The 13550-nt window shown below is 45.7% G+C and overlaps 1 long non-coding RNA gene across 1 annotated transcript; it reads left to right on the top strand.

The window, feature by feature from the left end:
* Positions 1-11039: 11039 nt before the first annotated feature.
* LOC122459954 lies at positions 11040-13550 on the top strand. The gene is made up of 3 exons (XR_006280948.1): positions 11040-11234; positions 12458-12526; positions 13052-13550. It is a non-coding gene; the product is annotated as an uncharacterized LOC122459954 (long non-coding RNA).

Genomic DNA, 13550 nt, shown 5'->3' with positions numbered 1-13550 from the left:
CCAGGGCTGCACTGGGTCTCTGCGGGGGGGGGGGGGGCAGCCTGTACTCCACCTTGGTTCTATGGCCTGCTGGGGACATTAGTTGGCGGCTCCTTCATGGAGCCCTGAGCACGGGCATGTACCTGGTGCAGTTCACTCCTCTTCCCAATGCCTGCTCTTTTTGCAGTGTGCAAGAGACCCTGGCTCATGTGTATCTGCAGTGCTCCAAGTTGCAGCCCCTCTTCTAGCTCCTCCAGAACCTCTTGTTGAGGTTCTAGCTGCACTTTGCCCCTCACCTGTTTATTTATGCATACCCCATCTGTGGCCCCACAAAGTCACGGGACCTCCTCGTCAACCTCCTCTTATCCACGGCCAAAGTGGCCATTTATAACACCAGGGAGAGGAGGTTGGCTGAGGGGGGACCTGCGACTGTGGGGCCTGTTTTCATTCTTTCATCCATTCAGCATCCGGGCGGAGTTCCTCTGGGTGGTGTCCGCTGGCTCCTTGCATGTTTTTGAGGAGCAGTGGGTGCTTTCCAGGGTTCTCTGCTTGGTGTCCCCTTCCGGTTCCCTAGTTTTGGCCCTTTGACCCCCACACCTGTTCCTGTTTTTTTTCTTCCCTGTCCTACGTATTCAGTTGAGTATTGGGCTCAGTAGCTCCTCCCCAGGCTGGGGGAGGGTCCTTTAGCAGTGGGTAGGCTTGTGCCCATCCACTTCTTGGCACTCAATATGGCCACTCTCTTACAGCTATCCAGTCTGACTTTGTCACGGTGTCTTTTAGCAGAGCAGCCTGTAGCCAATGCAGTTCACAGAGAGCACAAATGATAGAGAGCTATTGACTTCAATAGGAGCAGAAAGACCTCCACACCTTGCAGAAGTCACCTTGGAAATAGCAAGCAGCCGTGCTCTTCTAATGTTTCAATCTCTGGATCAGTTTCCAGGGAAGCCCAATTAGGAGCACATTTCAGTAGGCTATTCCAGGGGGGCAGATGGTGGGATGGGACAAAAACTTTCTGGCACTGTACCCAAGCTCTGCCTGCAATTCCCAAGCTCCAGCCACAGTCCCAGAGCAGCAGGATGTTTCTGGTAAAAGACCAGTAGTTAAATAATTAACAATACTGAACATTTAAATTGCCAACATCAGGCTTCAGAATTAGCTTCTTATATAGATGAATGGGGTAACTCACACCTCTCTTAGGACCCAGGGCTGACCTTCTCCTATGTGCAAACCCAAGCATTTGCCAGAAGATGTAGCAGCAGCAGCTGGAGTTGTGATGTGTGGAATTGAAATTAGGAGGGGTGTTCAAATTTACAGGGGAGTGTCAAGGCCTGTCAAGGTTCCTTCCCCATTCTGAACTCTAGGGTATAGATGTGGGGATCTGCGTGAAAACCCCCTAAGCTTATTTTTGCCAGCTTAGGTTACAACTTCCCCAAGGTACAAACTATTTTACCTTTTGCCCTTGGACTTTATTGCTGCCACCACCAAGCGTCTAACAAATATATAACAGGGAAAGAGCCCGCTTGGAAACATCTTTCCGCCCAAAATCCTCCCCAAACCCTACACCCCTTTCCTGGGGAAGGCTTGATAAAAATCCTCACCAATTTGCATAGATGAACACAGACCCAAACCCTTGGATCTTAAGAACAATGAAAAAGCAATCAGGTTCTTAAAAGAAGAATTTTAATAGAAGAAAAAGTAAAAGAATCACCTCCGTAAAATCAGGATGGTAAATACCTTACAGGGTAATCAGATTCAAAACATAGAGAATCCCTCTAGGCAAAACCTTAAGTTACAAAAAGACACAAAAACAGGAATCTACATTCCATTCAGCACAGCTTATTTTATCAGCCATTTAAACAAAACGGAATCTAATGCATATCTAACTAGATTACGTACTAAATTCTAAGACTCCATTCCTTTTCTGTTCCCAGCAAAAGCATCATACAGACAGAGAGAACCTTTGTTTCTCCCCTCCCCCCCAGCTTTGAAAGTATCTTGTCTCCTCATTGGTCATTTTGGTCAGGTGCCAACGAGATTATCCTAGCTTCTTAACCCTTTACAGGTGAAAGGGTTTTTCCTAGCCAGGAGGGATTTTAAAGATGTTTACCCTTCCCTTTATATTTATGACAGGGCCGATGAGGGGTGAGACTGTGAGGGTGAAGGTGGGCTGTATGGCACTATTGTAAAAACTGAAAAATGTTTCATGACGATTTTATTAGATTTTAAATTCATCACACAAATTAAAGTTGGCTATTCAAGCCTTCTATGAAAAACTACATCTACATCCTTCTTGGTTTCTTGTTATAATTTTGCTATAATTCTGTTAATGAACTTCTTGAATGCAATGCATTCATCTTTAGTGGCTTCTCGTGTGTCCAATACTTCCATTCCTTCAACTGATATGCTCATTAGTTCATTCACATGATCAGGCAGAAGGTGACTTCTTTCAAAACACAAAATTCTATTCAGTGATGAAAAAGAACACTCAACTGTAGCTGTTGTGACTGGGAGTAGCAAGAGATGAATTTCTACTTCTTTTAGCCCAGGAAACATAGCACAAAGATTGGGTTGAGCCGCTAGTGATGATAAAAAAGAAGTTGAAGTCAAATCTTCATTCATTCCTCATATGATATTCCACTCTGTGTTCAAATTCTCTATTCTGTCCTGAGCACGTGGCAGCCACATTGCTGGTAGTGCCTCACTCCATTCAACTGTCAGTGTTTTATAAGACAGGGATCTGTAAAAGCTACATAGAGTTTGAGTAGAATCTAGAAGTCGCTATTGTAGATTTTTAAGAATCAAGTCTGTGTACTTTTTCAGTTGTCTTAGCAAACACTTCTTGTCATCTTCACTTAAGGATTCAATATAAATGCCTTCGTTAGTCAACTTCTGGACTGAAGTCTTTGCTTCTTCCAGTACTTTTTCAATGGATAGCTCTCTGAGTGATCCAAATGTAGCTTCTATTGCTGGACAAAGATCTACTGCTGTTGTAGCAGGTGCCTAGATGGCATTGTTTAATGACCCAAGTGGTTTCAACCGTAGACTTACAAGAAAGAGAATGGCAATAGTCTTCTCTGAACATAGTAGCAAAAGTAATCCACCAGCCTCACTACTTAGATCCATCCCATCTTGGTAGATACTTTCCAAAGCCAGTAATAATGGCTGGAGTAATTTTAAGACAACAGCCAAGGATTGCTCATGAGAAAGCCAGAGGGTTTTCCAAGGTTGGACTAATTTAGACTTCAGTCCCAGTGTATCTTCTATATTTTGCAAGATATTCAGTCTTTTTGGACTCTTGCTGAAAAAATAAAATAATGAAGACATTAAATTTATAGCTTTTTAAATGTCTTTTGAAGAGTCTGCAGCTCGTACTAGTGCTAGTTGGAGTAGATGGCCTCTGCAATGTGTATATGGGAGACTAGGGTTACATTTTTCACTGAGCAAAGCTTTTGTTCCACCATGTCTTCCAGAGAAGCTTGCAGCTCCATCCAATGCACAAGCAGCCACCTGTTTAGGGTCCAATTGACAAGCATTTAACTCTTCTAAGATATGGGTTGTCACAGATGCAGCCAATCTGTCTTCTATAACTTGAACATCTAGAAATGCATGTACTAGCCTACCACTGACATCAAGATAACGTACACAATGACTTAATACTTGATGACCATTTGCACAGGTGCATTCATCAGCCACGTATGCAAATATTCTGAATGTGGAGAGAGTTCTTCACTTTTTCAACTGTTGAGTCTTTCACTGTTGCATCACATGCATCTAGCCAGTCAGTTGAGTTTCCTGCAGAAAGATAGTGAGCATTTGCTGGTCTTGTTCGGAACCAGTGTTCAACTTCAGCATGAACAAGTGACAGAGCACTTAACATTGGCCTCCAGTTTGTACTGTGTAGTATCTCTTGCCTAAATAGAAAGTATGATGCCACAGCCATGTTTGTTAACATGAACTGTGTTGTGTAACAGCCTCATTAACACTCACCGGTGTTGTCCTTGGTCAGTGGAGACTCAGAGTTCAGAGATGTTTTCACATAAGTTTACCTCCTAGGTAAGGAGCAAGAAGGCACCTTGTTTGTTCCTCCAGCTGCTCACTGTTCACTCTGACCACTGTTGTTCATTGTGCCACCATTCACTCCATCTCTCTGTTGCCAATGGCCCTGCGCCATCATCTTCTGCTGCTACCTGCCACTGTAACCTCTGATCTCTTGAGGTTCCACCCAGCTATCAGTGATTTCAGCTGAATTCTTAGTGGGGGAACCTCACTGCTAGTGCAGGCTGGGCCATCTCTTCCACAGAAACACTGCCCCACAACAGGTCTAAGCACTTAGACCTGATTTCAGCTTTAGTGGTTACTTAACAGAACTAAAGACTATCTATGGAGCCTAATCAATTCTGTCTTTAAACAGCGGAGAGGGGCAGGTCAAATAGTACTTGTGACTCAGGCAGACCATCAAGCAAAACACCTGGCCCCACCCTCTCTCTTGATGCCCTCAATCAGCACAGGCTAAGCACAGTTCTACTGCCCTTTACTCATATAATAAGAATAACAACATTTCATTACCTGCTGCATTCAAGTGATTTGTAACCCAGCCCCAGCCAAAATCTATCACTTGGGCAACACAGCTCTATTTGCTGGATACCTAGGTAGATTAGGTGTGAATGTAAATACAATCTGGTCCTGAAGCCTTTCCCTGCAACCCCTAGCTCATCACTAGCTGTCAGGGAGAGCTCATTTAGACTTTGCTTACAAATCACCATTTGAAATTATTAGGTTGGCCAACATCACCAAAATGAATGCACTGATATTGTCATAAAAACAACAGCTGTATAAGGAAGCTAGTCCATGTTCATACTTTTCAAATCTATTATACTTTTTCAGATACACGTATATTATCATACACTTTATATGCTTTTAAAGTGTGTATTAATGTTTCAATTTCAATTCAAATTTCCAAACAATCAGTAAATTGGCAACACTGCATGTAACTAATTCACAAAACTGGGGGTTGGGGAAATTCAGGGGGGGGGTAAACACCCCCAGAGGGGGGTGTAGGGAAATCCCTGTATGTTGTGAGAGGGCAGCAGGAGCTCTAAGCACCTGGGCCATCCTGCATAGCTCTGTAATTTATCAGACTCTGGTCAGAATACTGCTGCTCAGAACACCACAGGCAGCAGTGAATGAAACTGGCCAGCTTGGTAGAGTTCTCTGCAGCTACTCCACTCCCTCAGGATAAATTGGCTAGTGCATTTTTAATAACCTGACTCCCAGTGGTAGGTTGTCTCCATGAACAACAAGCTTTCACAAGCCACCAACACTTGCCACTGTCCACAAACATCACATGACTCCTCCTTGGTTTATTCACCTTCTTCATCTTTTCAGAAAATAACCTCTGGCAATGATAGAAGCTCAACTGGTCTGTAACAGGGCTATGACTGATGCTGTGTCAGACCATGGGGAGAAGCAGCAGGGGATGCTCTATGTTAAAACAGTACTAAAAATATTCCCAACCATTCCTCCAGTGTCTTTCATCCTGAAGAATCCCATAGCACTTTACGTATAGGGATCATTTATCCACCACTTATATGTGACCACCTCTGGGGTGGAAGATAGCAGCCATTCTACATCAGTGCCATTAAACAAAGGTGCTATAGGAAGGGAAATGTAATTAGAGACAGGTTGTCATTACCACATTGGAATTTGGCCAGCACCCAAGAATAACATTTCTACACTTGAGAAAAATGTCAGTGGATCTTTAAAAGCCACAAGTAGTCAGGACCTTAGCTTTGGATCTCATTTGAAACAAAGCAATTTGAAGCAACAGAACCATCCTATTCTGCATTATACTGGACCATGGAGTGACTCAGAGGAAAGAGTGTTCTTTGTAGTCACCCACATCACTGCCTACAGCACAGCATCCTCATCACCACACTGGAGCACTGGGCTCAGTACTGACTTTGAACAGACAACACCCTCTACTGAATCATCCCCACATTCAATGTAGCACAGTGAACCCTGAAATGACACTGGGGCACTAGTTAAAGACCATTTGCAATCAAATAAAATACCAGGGCATCCTTTGCAACATTAGAGACATGATGGCCAATTTCCAGTTCTTTTCTCCACAAGTCCAGTTGGATATGATATTATTTCTTGCCTTCAACTGTTGTGAGGTATTGAGTACTGTTAGATAGAGAGCATTCAAATTGTCCAAAATTTGATTTTTCAGTGGAATATTTGCAATTTTTGTGTGTGTGTGTGGCATTTTTCTGCCTATTCTTCTGTTAAACAGTTGGCATACTCCATCTAGAGGTGGCTCCATTTCAGTGGTGGGAATAACAATTCCTGTATATATAGATTTTTTAAGTGCTTTTGCATCTTTGAATGCAAAGGCTATAATACTTGAAATAACCTTTATCAACTGCCAATTACAAATCTTCCACTGTTGTTTGCAGTGTTGATGTAGCCATGACAGTCCCAGGATATTAGAGAGACAAATGGGGGTGAGATAATACCTTTTATTGGACCAACTGCTGTTGGTGAAACAGACAAGCTTTTGAGCTACACAGAGCTGAACAGACTTGGAGACGAGCTTTGTGTAGCCAATAAAAGGTATTACCTCACCCACCTTGTCTCTGTAGTAACAAATCTGTCCATTGAGTGTCACTGCTGTGCTACAGAAATGCAAGGTGTCTTCTGGGCAGAACACGTGGTTCTTGAAAGAAAAGATGGAATTCCATATTTTGAACTATATTCACACACATACACATACACCTCAAATGAGAAGAATGTCACAATCCCCATGAAAGAGCTGGAGAAGCACTAGAATCCCCTTTAAATCAAACTTTTCCTCCATCATCTCCTCTCACCTAGGCCATTGCAGCTCCTTTCTCTCTTGTGTCCCTGAGTCTCGGCTCTCCAGACTCAGACAGATGCAGAAAGCTGCTGCCTGACTCTTCACATGTTCAAAAAAGGCAGGCTCAGCCCATTCCCAAATACCTGCACTGGCTGCCTGTCATTTAAGGATCCAGTTCAAAATTGCTGTCCCTCTCCCAACCCCTTACTGGACTTGTTTCAAGCTATTTCATAGATCCTCTCTTTCTTTATTCACCTCAGCTGTCTTCTCTGCTCATCTACTACTGGCCTCCTAGCTGTCTCTCCCTATCTTTGTTGGTAATAAATCCTTCTCCTTTACAACTTTTGAACCATCTCTCGCAATTTTTTTATCCCTCAGTCTCGGTTCATATCTTCGCTGAAAATGTATCTTTCTATCCCTTGTCTCTGACTGTCTCTCCTCATCTCCACTATTATCTATCTCCGTAAAGAGTTTTTTAATACAGTGTGCATAAAAACTGTTCTACAGAATAAAATGTTCAGGAAGATGGGGGTGTGCATATGTGTGTGCATGCTAACACGTGCACATGCACAGAGGAGTACCTTGGCACTCCCCACCTCTGGAGACCCATGTTCAAATCACAACAAAGTGAGAAAGGGGTTAAACCACCACATCCACTTTGGAGGAGGATGGTTTTGTGGGAGCCCTGCCTATTCCATGGGAGTTTTCAATCTTTGCATATTGTGACCCCGGTGTGTAATCAGCAGGCCTTCCATGACCGCTTAGGGTAGGTCCACACTGCAATCAGAGGTGTAACTGCAGCACTTGTAGACATGAGCTAACTTTGATCTAGATAGATCAAATAACAACAGCAGTGAAGCCTGGTACAGGCAGCAGCATGAATTGCACCTGCTGAATTGCACACCCAGACCCATGCTTCCCTGACTTCACTGATATTTTTATTCAAGCCAGCTAGATCTAAGCTCACTATTTTTTATAGATTCCAAGGCCAAAAGGGACCCTTGTGATCATCTAGTCTGACGTCCTGTATAACACAGGTCAAAGAACTTCCCCGAAATTACAAGGAGTCCTTGTGGCACCTTAGAGACTAACAAATTTATTTGGGCATAAGCTTTCGTGGGCTAAAACCCACTTCATCAGATGCATGGAGTGAAAAGTCAGTAAGCAGAATATATATTCTAGCACATGAAAAGATGGGAGTTGCCTTACCAAGAGGGGGGTCAGTGCTAACGAGCGAATTCAATTAAGGTGGAAGTGACCTATTCGCAACTGTTGACAAGAAGGGGTGACTACCAAGGGAGGGGAAATTACTTTTGTAGTGCTAATGAGGCCAATGCAATCAAGGTGGTCAATTTCCAACAGTTGACAAGAAGGTGTGAGTATCAGCAGAGGGAAAATTACTTTTTGTAGTAACCCATCCACTCCCAGTCTTTATTGAGGCCTAATTTGATGGTGTCCAGTATGCAAATTAATTCTAGTTCTTCAGTTTCTCGTTGGAGTGTGTTTTTGAAATTTTTTTGTTGAAATCTGTTATTGAGTATCCAGGGAGATTGAAGTGTTCTCCTACTGGTTTTTGAATGTTACAATTCTTGATGTCTGATTTGTGTCCATTTATTCTTTTGTGTAAAGACTGTCCGGTTTGGCCAATGTACATGGTAGACAGGCATTGCTGGCACATGATGTATATATCATATTGGTAGATATGCAGGTGAACAAGCCCCTGATGGCGTGGCTGATGTGGAATTAATTTGCAAACTTGACCCCATTACTTACAAAAGTAATTTTCCCTCCCTTGGTATTCACCCCTTCTTGTCAACTGTTGCGAATAGGCCACTTCCACCTTAATTGAATTCGCTCGTTAGCACTGACCTCCCACTTGGTAAGACAACTTCCATCTTTTCATGTGCTAGAACAGGTTCGGCAACCTTTCAGAAGTGGTGTGCCGAGTCTTCATTTATTCACTTTAATTTAAGGTTTCGCATGGCAGTAATACATTTTAACGTTTTCTAGAAGGTCTCTCTCTATAAGTCTATATATTATATAACTAAACTATTGTCGTATGTAAAGTAAACAAGGTTTTCAGTAAGTTTAAGAAGCTTCATTTAAATTTAAATTAAAATGCTGATCTTACGCCACCAGCCCGCTCAGCCCGCTGCCAGCCTGGGGTTCCGTTCACCTAGGCCGGCAGCAGACTGAGCGGGGCCTGCAGCCGGGACCCTGGCTGGCAAGGGGCTGGCAGCCAGAACCCCAGACCGGCAGCAGGCTGAGCGGGGCTGGCGGCCGGGACGCCAGACCGGCAGTGGGCTGAGCGGCTCAGCCCGCTGCCGGTCTGGGATCCCGGCCCTGCCCACATAGAGTGGGTACCTACCTTCTCCCTGGTTCTAGCCATTCTCTTCCTCTCTCTGCACTGAGATGGGGGTGGGAGTGCACTGAGCATAGGGCTGGGGTGAAGGAGCAGGCTAGGGGTTGGGGTATAGGGTCTGGCCAAGAGCTAGAATGAGGGAGGGGGCTCAGGGTTGGGGCAGGAGGTTTGGGTGTGGAGTGCTTATCTGGGCAGCTCCCATTTGGTGCGAGAAGTGCAGGTGGGAATGTGGGGGGGGGGTGCAGGATCTCCCGTTTGGTGCTCAGGGTGGGGGTGGGAATATGGGAGGTGCAAGAGTCAGGGCATTGGGAGTGGGAGGGGCTGGGTATGGGGGGGTGCAGGAGTCAGAGCTGGGGTTGTGGGGGGGTGCAGGAGTCAGGGCAGGGGGCTGGGGGTATGTGAGGAGAGTGCAGGAGTCAGGGCATGGGGTGTAGAGGGTGCAGGAGTCAGGGCTGGGGGCATGTGAGGGGGTGCAGGAGTCAGGGCATAGAATGTGGGAGGGCTGGGTTTGTGTGGGGATGATGGAGTCAGGGCTGGGGAGTCATGGGCAGAGGACTGGTGGTGTGGGGGGGTGCAGGGGTCAGGGCAGGGGGCTGGAAGCACCTCATGACCCTAGCCCACACCCCCAGCCTCCTGCCCAGAGCAGCTCATGGCAGGGGGCTGGAGGGGATATGCCCTGATTCCACCCCCCCGTCCCCAAGGCCCTGTCTCTACCTCCTCCACAGAGCAGCGAGCGTGCCTCAGCGCCGCTTCTCCCGCTCCCTCGCAAGGGCCATCAGCTGATGGGAAGCAGGGAGGGAGAAGAGATGGGGCAGGAACCCAGCACAGCAGGGGAAGAGGCAGGGGACGGGGGACCTTGTCTTCCCTGAAGCAGCAGCCGGCAGGACTAAGCTTCTTCACCCTGCCCCCACAGGGGGGCGACGGGGAAGAGCGGGCCAGGGCGGGCAGGATTTTTAATGGCACGCTGCTACCTGCCGGGGTCCCGGCCTGGGTTCGGCAGCGGGTTGAGCGGGGCCGGCAGCTAGGACCCGGCAGGCAGCAGCGTGCCATTAAAAATCAGCTCTTGTGCCGTCTTTGGCACCCATAGGTTGCTGACCCCTGTGCTAGAATATATATTCTGTTTACTGTCTTTTTCACTCCATGCATCTGATGAAGTGGGTTGTAGCCACGAAAGCTTATGCCCAAATAAATTTTTAGTCTCTAAGGTGCCACAAGGACTCCTTGTTGTTTTTGCTGATACAGACTAACATGGCTATCGCTTTGAAACCTGTACCCAAAATAATTACTAGAGCAGATCTTTTAGAAAAACATCCAATCTTGATTTAAAAATTGTCAGTGATGGAGACTCCACCATGACCCGTGGTAAATTGTTCCAATGATTAATTAGTCTCCCCGTTAAAAATGTATGCCTTGTTTCCAGTCTGAATTTGTCTAGCTTCAACTTCCAGCCATTGGATCATGTTATACCTTCTCTGTTTGCTTGAGGAGCCCATTACTAATATTTATTCCCCATGTAGGTACTTACAGACTGTGATCAAATCACCCCTTAAACTTTGCTTTGTTCAAGTAAATCGATTGAGCTCTGATTGCAGTGCAGACGTATCCTTAGTTAGAGAGACCCTGTGCTGTGAGATTAGGCAGCACAAGTTGCATTAGTCAGCCTAAGAGCCAAAGAGAACCATAGGATTTGTGTGTGTCCAGCAGCCTTAATAAAGAATTCCTTCATATTCATTGCCACAGTGTCCCAGCTCTTGTCTGCAGTGAGGGACATCACATGTGATTCCCTTCAGATGTACATACCTCAACTCCCCAAAAACATTGTGCTTGTTCCCTATAGAGCTTCCAAGGAGGAGCTGTGGTTTCCAGGCCTTTCTGAGAATTATTCACAAGTGGCAGAGGAAATCCACAGGTGTGGGGGGAAAGTGGCTTCTCCTCACCTCCAGGCAACTGCTGACTTGTTTGCTCAAATACTAGTGTGTGAAAGAAAATGAAGCACTTTGAAATATGAAGCAGTGGCCCGGAATCACCCTTCAGGTGAGTGACTGCACCAGGGTAGCTGGCAATGGCTACATGAGTCTAAGGCCAGCTTTATCCTAGTAGCTGTTTGCTGGTATAACTACACCAGTATACTATACCAGAAAAGGACTCCTTGTGTGGACACAGCTTAGATTGTTTTGCCAGCATAGTTTATTCCAGGCCCCCAAACAAAATAAGACATATTAGTAAAGACGCAGCTTTGCTAAAACAGCTCTCGATCGGATATCACCCCTCCTCACTCCCCTGACTGACACAGCTTTGCTGGCAAAAGTCCATAGTATAGACCTGGCTTTAGTGGCTCCAGGTGTTCAGAGATCCAGCAGAACCAAGAGGTGCCAGATATGTAATCCTTAGGAGTGCAACATAATTTCATGGAGAGAACACTTGGGAGGTGAGTGAGATTAGAATGGGGATCTGAGTATTTGTCAGGGATAGCAGGCTTGACTGACTGACAGATGGAGGGCATTCTGGGCACTTGAAGGGGTTTGGCAGGTGGGATTGGATCACCATACTTAATTTGCCATGAGGAGTGTTTGGAGGCAGGGCATTTTAAGGGGGAGGTTCAGCAAATGATGCGGGGAGAGGGGCTGTTTGTTCGAGGGGACTCCATATTTCATAGACACTAGGAGGGTAATGACAGATTTCAGAGTAGCAGCCGTGTTAGTCTTTATTCGCAAAAAGAAAACTTGTGGCACCTTAGAGACTAACAAATTTATTAGAGCATAAGCTTTTGTGAGCTACAGCTCACTTCATCGGATGCTGTAGCTCACGAAGGCTTATGCTCAAATAAATTTGTTAGTCTCTAAGGTGCCACAAGTACTCCTTTTCTTTTTAGGAGGGTAAGTTAATTTGGAGGGAGGACTGGACAGTTTGATAGCTGGGAGTGGGAGGTTGGGTTGGGGAAATTTTGGTGATGTAGATGTGTTCATCAACAGGGAGGAGGTGGGGGCAAAGGGGGCTTGCAGATGGTTGAGCCACTGAGAGGGAATTTGGGGATCTTGAGGAATTTAGGAGGGTTAAGTAACAAGGAGAGGGCTTAGGCACTTAGGGGACCACATGGATAAATGTATGTATTGTCAAGTTTCTAAGGATTTATTCTGCACAGGACACACATTCATCTCTCCACTTCTCAGGGCTGCATGTTTCTTCTGTTCCTGAGCTCAGCTAGGGAGCCAGATCTGTAGGACTCACAGGAGTTATTCCCTCTTTTCACTCTGCAGCTGCAGCATCCCTGTGGTGTCTCATGTTCCTGGGAGCTTTGAATTAATCCACTACGTCTGGGCATTCAGGTAAAGAGCCAGCAGCTGTTATTGAACATGCCCAGCCGGGCTGAAGGTCTGCACAGAATTGACTGAATACTTCCAAAAGTGCCCAGTCCCAGCATGGAACCAGGCCTGCTGTAAAACCCGGCATGGATTCTACAGGCGGCAGCCTCTCCGCTTGGGTTTTCCTCAAATCCTAGTCCAGAGCTTAAATGACTGGTATTCCTCCTGGGCATTACTTATGTGAGAAGTGGGGCTGGAATACTGTGATGCTGAGTGTATTATAAATGCCTTGACTATATAGATTGACCAATAGATAGATGGAACAATAGGACTGAATAAAACAGATGGACAGACTGATGGAAAGTGAATAGCTATATAAAATAGATGGACTTTAAGCTCCTATGGGCAGGGACCTGAATAGCTAACCCTAGGGCTATCCCCACACACCTTTAGGCATGGTACACATTATAAATAGCAATAATAAAGATAGACACATGCCTCTTTGCTGGGTGCTGATTTTTCCGTCTGGTTTGTGTTTGTTCCCTGCAGGATGGAGACCCATGTGGCAAAAGACACAACAGGAACCCTGGCGCTCTGAGAAGAAGTTAATGAGCACTGAGAAAGAACAAGGAGGTGAGTCAGTCCGCAGCACTGCTGAAGCAGGAACATCCCCCTCCCCACAGGGTTTGGCTGAAACCCAGAAGAAGCCTCATTGCTGGTGAAAAACCTTGCAACTCAGGGTGCGATTAGAAAAGCAAAGCACATAACTGGACAGTATTGAGTCCCACCAGCTACAGATGCCGACTGGCCAGTGTAGAATGCTGCAGGCAAACTGCACAGTGCCTCTCTGGGAAGCAGGACCATTTCTTCCTCCAGCACCATCACTGGCTTTGTATTGACCTTTTCATCCTCTCACTTCTTCTGGCTACCTACCGCCTTCCCAAGATCTCATCTGTGATCTTCAATAGTTTTCATCCTCCCCAGGACTCCACTCTCTGTGCCAGGGGTCTCCCCTATGTATCAGAGAGAAAAAGAAGGCTTTGTCTAC

Source organism: Dermochelys coriacea, chromosome 1 (genome assembly GCF_009764565.3).
Source record: "Dermochelys coriacea isolate rDerCor1 chromosome 1, rDerCor1.pri.v4, whole genome shotgun sequence".
NCBI classification, from domain to species: Eukaryota; Metazoa; Chordata; order Testudines; family Dermochelyidae; genus Dermochelys; species Dermochelys coriacea.
This window is presented reverse-complemented; position numbering and strand designations above follow the sequence as displayed.